The following is a 6,769-nucleotide window of genomic DNA, read 5'->3' as shown; positions in this document are numbered from 1 at the left end:
ATATAGAGTCTTGTTTATGTTTTGTGACTACAATACAAGTCATAGACAAGAGGCTATATAAACTCTTATTCCTAGTAACCTACCCTTTTGCTAACGTCATATAAAGGTTATAAGTGGTGTCGTTGTCCGGCTTTGAGATGCCACTTGAGACACGAGCTGTTGTTGGAAAGATTTTAAGCAAATGCTCCTAATAAAAGGTTATTGTAATGATATATCCCTCGTACTAACGATGGAGGAAAGTGGAGCTGGACTGATAGGTCCGTAATAACTTATTCATTTGGTGGAGTTATAATTTGAGCCTATGATTGTGAATGGGAAGAAAATTAGATGACTATGGATGGTATTTAAGGTCAATATAAAAGAGCACGTGATAGTGGTAATAAGGGGCGTACTTTGACTAGAATAAATAGTGATTGTTGTGATTTACTTGAGGTTTATAAATCTAAGCATTGAGGGAGGTGTAAACCAATATTTATGTGCACGGAGGTAAATGCACTATGTTAATTGAGTTTGCTATGCCCATATGTAAATGGTGTTGGGCTTCCAAAATATTATATGCGAATTTGTGTTGAACATGTGCATAGCAGCTTAGATGGAGCTGGTTTTGATTTCAATTAAGTGACTGTGAGATCCCAAGGTTTGATTTGAACTATTATGGTTTATAGTTATAAGTACACGAATTAGTTCAAGGGTGAAAATCAGTGATTATTATAATTGATGTATGGTCAAGAAGTAAAAGGCTAGTAAATGATCTGCTCTAAGGATGAGCTTGAATTTTGCTATGCTTAGCATAAAGCCAAAGGATTAAAGGACTAGTGAGGGATTGGTGGTTTGAAGTTAAATGACTTAGAAATGTTGATTATAGTCTAAATGTCATATGGAGTTCTATAATTGAGTTTGATATACAAATTGTTTTGAAGGTCAATTTAAAAGTCTGATTGGTTTAGTATGCGACCTATGATATAAATGAGTAATCTTGAATGTGATCTCCCCAGAGGTAAGGGATTTAGAAAATACTAATTTTTGGATAAGCGCTAAGAGGGAGTTTCTACATCCTAAGTTTAGGAAATTTTGATCTTATGATCGTAAAGGCGAAATGCAATAATTAAGTAAATTATCCACTTTATAAATGTGATTGGTTAAGGATTGATGGGAAAAGTCAAGATCTCAGTGATAAGTGGTGTATAATTTGATATACATGTGGCTAAGAGTAAATTTGGAAATCATTGCTTAACCAAGTTTGTATTAAATGTTATGGTAAAGGTATATGGTATCTAGTAGTGAAATATTCCCAAAGGACGGTTTTGGCATACCACAAAAAGGTGAAATAGATATGTTGAAATTAATGTTATGATAGAGTACGTGAGATAGAAAGCTAGTTTTGCAAATCGTGGTGTGAGACCTCGACCTCTATAGGCTCGTAACTAGGTGTAGACACGATAACACGGGTCAGGGGTAATTTCATCATTTCCTTAGCGAGCCCCTAGAAGTAGGCTTTCAAACAATATTAAGGCCTAAGTAAGCCTAAGGCATAAATGAATTATGAAAATAAGGGTAAAATAATGAAAAAAATAAAAAAAATAATGATGATTTCCAAGGTAGAGGCAAAATGGTCATTTCCCATCTCGAGTCGAAATTTTTAAGTTTTCGTGAACCCGAATATTTCTAGACTATTATGGACCTTGTCCTAGTGTCAAATGAGTAAAATGATTGCACCAAGGATTGGAAGAGAACAAGCTAACTTGCTAAGGACATTTTCGTAATTTCAGTAGAGATTGGATAAGCTTTGGCTGTAAAGATCTCATTTTTTCCAGTAGCTTCTTCATTTCTCCAGCAACTTCTTCTTCTTCTTCCTCTCATCTCACGTTTCTTTCCTCTTCCATGAAAGCTTCTTTCAAGCTTCCATCACTCTCTCAAACTAACCTCAATCTTCGTGCTTTACACACCCTGTTGTAGGGTTTTTCATACTTTTTTCCTCCCTCACCTTAAATAAACCCTTAAAAGTCTTTCTTCAATACTTTCTCTCACCAGCTGAACTGTGTAGAGAAAGAGAGATTCATGATAGCTTGAGGACTCTTGGGAAGGAATTTCATTACAATCCACCAAGGTGAGTGACGAATTAAGAGTGGTTCTAAGTTGTTGATAATGGCTAGTAATTGAAGTTATGAGTTGTGTTATTGCTGAAGTTGTTTATCTATTTCTAATGTTACTAAAGAAGAGAAATTGAATAGCTAATCAAATGGTAATTGGAAGGTAGATAGGAACGGCTATTGAAGCTTGATTTAGGAAATAGCTTTTGAAGCGATATAAATGTAAATTGGATTGGTTGTGATGTTTTTGTGCGTGATAGGTTCCAACAAGGCCCCTCAACCCCAATTGGACCATTAGGGAAGTTAGAGTCGACTAAAGGTTCAACAAATACCGGTGAGTGAACTTGCATAAAAGAATGTTTTGGGATATACACATGTATGTTTGATTGAATCCCCTAAAGCATTTTATCAATTCTTTATTCAAAACTCGCATGGGAAGAAGCCCTTATGAAATTTTTTTTTATGTTATGAACTGGATATTGTGATGAATCCATATGTTTTTGTATAATGTTGATATATATATATATACTATGTCATAAATGGTACCATTGTGTGACAAATGTAACCGTTCATGTGCGAGGTGAGTGTGCACCTGCCGGTGATGACGGTGGTGAGGGAGATGGATGGTGATATTGCCCGTGTGCACGATGTGGGGGGATGTACACGACAGCATTAACTGTGCACGATGTGGGGGGATGCACGCAATGACTCCGGCTATGTGCACGATGTGGGTGGATGCACATGAGCTGGGTGAGATGGGATAGTATACGAATTGATATATGTTTAGGTATATGTCTATGCAATAGAAAGATCATGATTGTAATATGTGATTGTATGGCATGATGAATCTTGAAAATTTTCCATTTACTGGCAAATTGATTTTATTGCAGCACCAAATAGATGTTTAGTGCAAAGAAGGTCCCTTTTGATTTAGGTGTCCTGCTTCTCGCTACAGAGAGAAATATTATGTTTATGCTACCTGCAACTCGCTACAGTGAGAAATATTCTGTATTACCGTCTGAATCTCGCTGCAACGAGAATTCATTCTCGCTACAGCGAGAAACTTTCTATCTTGCATGCTACCTTGTTGGTTTTTGCCATACTTTCCACTTCTTTAACATCATGGTTGAGCATGGACTTTTAACATCAAGGAATTAATTAATTAAGTTTGAAATGAGGGGGTTTGGTGATAAACCCGTCATTTTACTTGACTTGACTTGCTTGAATGCTATTAAAGTTTTCACTCTTCAAATCCTTTGTTGTGCATGGACCCTTTATCGTCAAGTGATTAACTCATTAAGGGTTTAATGAGGGGTTTTATTAAGAACTAAACTTAATTGCATTGTTTTGAAGATAAATGCATCATGATTTCTTTAAACTTTCCTTATTGTTTGCTTGTTCCCTTCCTTTGTTCACTCATTAGGTTTATACTCACCGTTTTCAACTTCATGTTTTCGAATCAAGAGGCAGCTGGTAACTAGGTCGAGGTGTCCTCGTAGATTCGTATCCTTGGTAGGTATCTCGGCATTCAATAGCTAAACTTTTACCCGAGTCTCTCTGTTGGAAGTCGAGTATCCCTTTTGTTGTGTATAGATAAACCCGATGTAAATTTTTAAAATGTATGTTTTAGTCAATATCTGTATATTTGACTAGTACTGCCATTATGAATTGGAAACGGTTAGCATTATTTTGAATTAAAATTATGAAATGATGAACAGGTCATATAAATAGGCTTGCTTGGGCTTAGTGGGCTACGCCCATTGGGCCCATGCGCCGATCATGGCCCGAAAATTGGGTCGTGACACGTGGTTTTCATGATCATGAAATATATGAAGGTTATCAATATTTAGGCATATACTTGAAGTTGTATATTTTGTGATTCACATGCATCATGTGGAAGGAGATATCCCATAGAAGGATTTAGCTTAATTTGTGGTTACATGACTATAAGTTTGGCATGAGATTGAAAATGCCTTAGCATATATGTGGAATGCATTGTGACAGGCTAAAGGCCATATATACCCTAATAAAGCCATTAAAATGAATGATGGGTGAAATAAGGATATTGTTATAACGAGTGTAAGAAGTTTAAGGATAATCAATGCAAATATACTAAGTTAGTTGGTATGGTCCGAATTAAGAACAAAGACACCTTAAGAGATCTTAAAATAATGTCCATCGAGGTCAATGAACTAAAATGCTATTAAGCATACATTGAATTGTTAAAGTTATGAGTGGCTTTGAAGATAAGCCTTTGATTGTTTAAGTTCTCAATAGAATCCTATTAAAGGAAGAGTTTAAGTGTTTTGGAAATGTGTGGCAAAGTGTGAGAATGTACTAGTTTGACTTATTAGAAAAGGTCAAATTTAGATAGCCATGAGTGGCTTGTGAGCAATCAAGCAATGTATAAGTAAATAAGCAAAGGGAGTTATGATTGGTAGATAAGGGTAGAACTCTAACAATGAGATTGTGTTCACTGCTTTAGGCATTGAACCATAAGTTATGGACTTGTATTCACCTTGTGAACACCCTGGTGAGATAAATTCGAGAGATTTTTCATAACAAGAAAACATTAAAGCTCAAAAAGCAAATGGCTATATAGTCAAGTTGGGGCTCGTGACTGATATGTAACATAAGTACAAAGATATGTTGCACATATAAGAATGCCTGGAAATATTGGTTTAAGGCAATGATTATCTTGCCATTATGTAGACCTGATGAGGCTGCGGTCTCGTTATACTTGTAGACGCAAGGCATAAATTGTGAAACGTGCTTCCCCTACAAGCTTCAAACTATTTTGCATAATTATCAAGGCAAATTGCCTGATAAGGGTAGTCAAAGGTTGAATGGTGCTTCAAATATTTAGAGAACGAGGGTGATATGGTTTGATTAAATGATACTACCCTTGATGAGGGAATAGAAATACACTATGAAAATTGTAGACATCTACTTAGAAGAGCGATGATGATTTGAGAATTCAAGTACTCATATAAGAGTAAAGATTGGTAATGAGACATGACTTAGAGTTGGAATGCTACAATATGAATTTTGGCTAAGAAAAATCGACTTTTAAGACACGTGGTGCTTGGGGACAATGCCAATTAGTGATTGACACTTGTATGAGAATAGAACACATAAACCAGTTTTGAGTATTCCCCACATGATGGTGAGCATAATCTGATTAAACGTAAAAGGAAATGATCCTAAATTTGATTTATTGGCTATTTCAATATTACAAGTGGCTTATTGAGCTTGATATGCCTAAGACTACTTGAAGTTGAAATTTTTGGAAATATATATGGATATATATGTTGCATATTGGTACAAAACTCATACGGAGTTGGTTATAATTTGTTCAAAGATGATATTCTATAAGTGGTTATAGCATGAGATAATGACTAAGATGATCCATCGGTGATTTTGGCAATGAAAAAGTTGATTATAACACTATCAGCTTAAAGGTAAATGCTTATACTTCTGGTATTAGTTCATAAATGTGAGACCTTGATTTTTATAGACTCGTAACTAGAAGTACATGCGATAATAAGGATTAGGGGTAATTTCATCATTTTCCTTAGTGAGCTCTTAGAAATGGGTTTTCTAATATTATTAAGGCCTAAGTAGGCCTAAGAAATAAATGAATGATGAAAATGAGGATAAAATGACAAAGGAAATAGAAATAATGATGATTTCCATGGTAGGGGCAAAATGATCATTTTTCATTTCGAGTCAAAATTTTTAAGTTTTCGTGAACTCGAGTATTTCTAGACTAGTATGGACTTTATCTTAGTGTCAAAAGAGTAAAAATATTGCACAAAGGATTTGAGGAAGACAAAGCCAACTTGTTAAGGGCATTTTCATAATTTAAGTAAAGTTTGAATATCATTTTCCATCAACTTCTTCTCATTTTCCAGTAGCTTCTTTTTCTTCTTCCTTCCATCTCACGTTTCTTTCATCCTCCATGGAAGCTTGTTTTGAAACCTCCATAAATTCTCTCAAGTTAACCCCAATTTTCATGCTTTTGTGCACTTTTTCATTGAACCTTTTGTGCTCTTTCACTCTCTTACCTTAAAACCCTTAAAAAGTCTTACTTCCATACTTCCTCTCACTAGCTAGGTGTTTTAGAGATAGAAAGAGGGGGCTTCTATGACAGCTTGAAAATTTTTGGAAAGGAATTCAATTACAAAGCTACCAAGGTGAGTAGTGAATTAGAGTTGATTTTTAAGTTGTTGAGAATGGCTAGTGGATAGATTTGTGAATGTTTTGTAGTTGAGGTTATTTATTCATCTTTAGTGTGATTAGAATAGAGAAAGTAAATACCCATTTAATGGCAATTGGAAGCTAGTTAGGAATAACTAGTAGAACATGAATTAGGAGATAGCTTTTAGAATTATGGTTATGTGAATTAAGTTGATTTGTGATACTATTGTGTGTGATAGGTTCCAACGAGACCCCACATCTCCATTCGGAGCATTAGTGGAAGTTGGAGTCGGTCTAAGATTCAACAAATACCGGTGAGTGAACTTGCATTTTAAAATGTTTTGGGAAGTGCCTACATGTTTAAATAAATCATTTGAAAGTTTCATTTGTTTTTGCTTTAAAAAATATACTTGGGGAACAAGCCTTTGATGAAATGTTTCTATCTTGTGAAATGTGCAATATGAATAGTCATGCGTTAT

The sequence above is a fragment of the Theobroma cacao genome, chromosome 2, assembly GCF_053813885.1.
Source record: "Theobroma cacao isolate CCN51 chromosome 2, ASM5381388v1, whole genome shotgun sequence".
Lineage (NCBI taxonomy): Eukaryota > Viridiplantae > Streptophyta > Magnoliopsida > Malvales > Malvaceae > Theobroma > Theobroma cacao.
The sequence above is the reverse complement of the archived record's forward strand: the minus strand, read 5'-3'. Positions refer to the sequence as shown.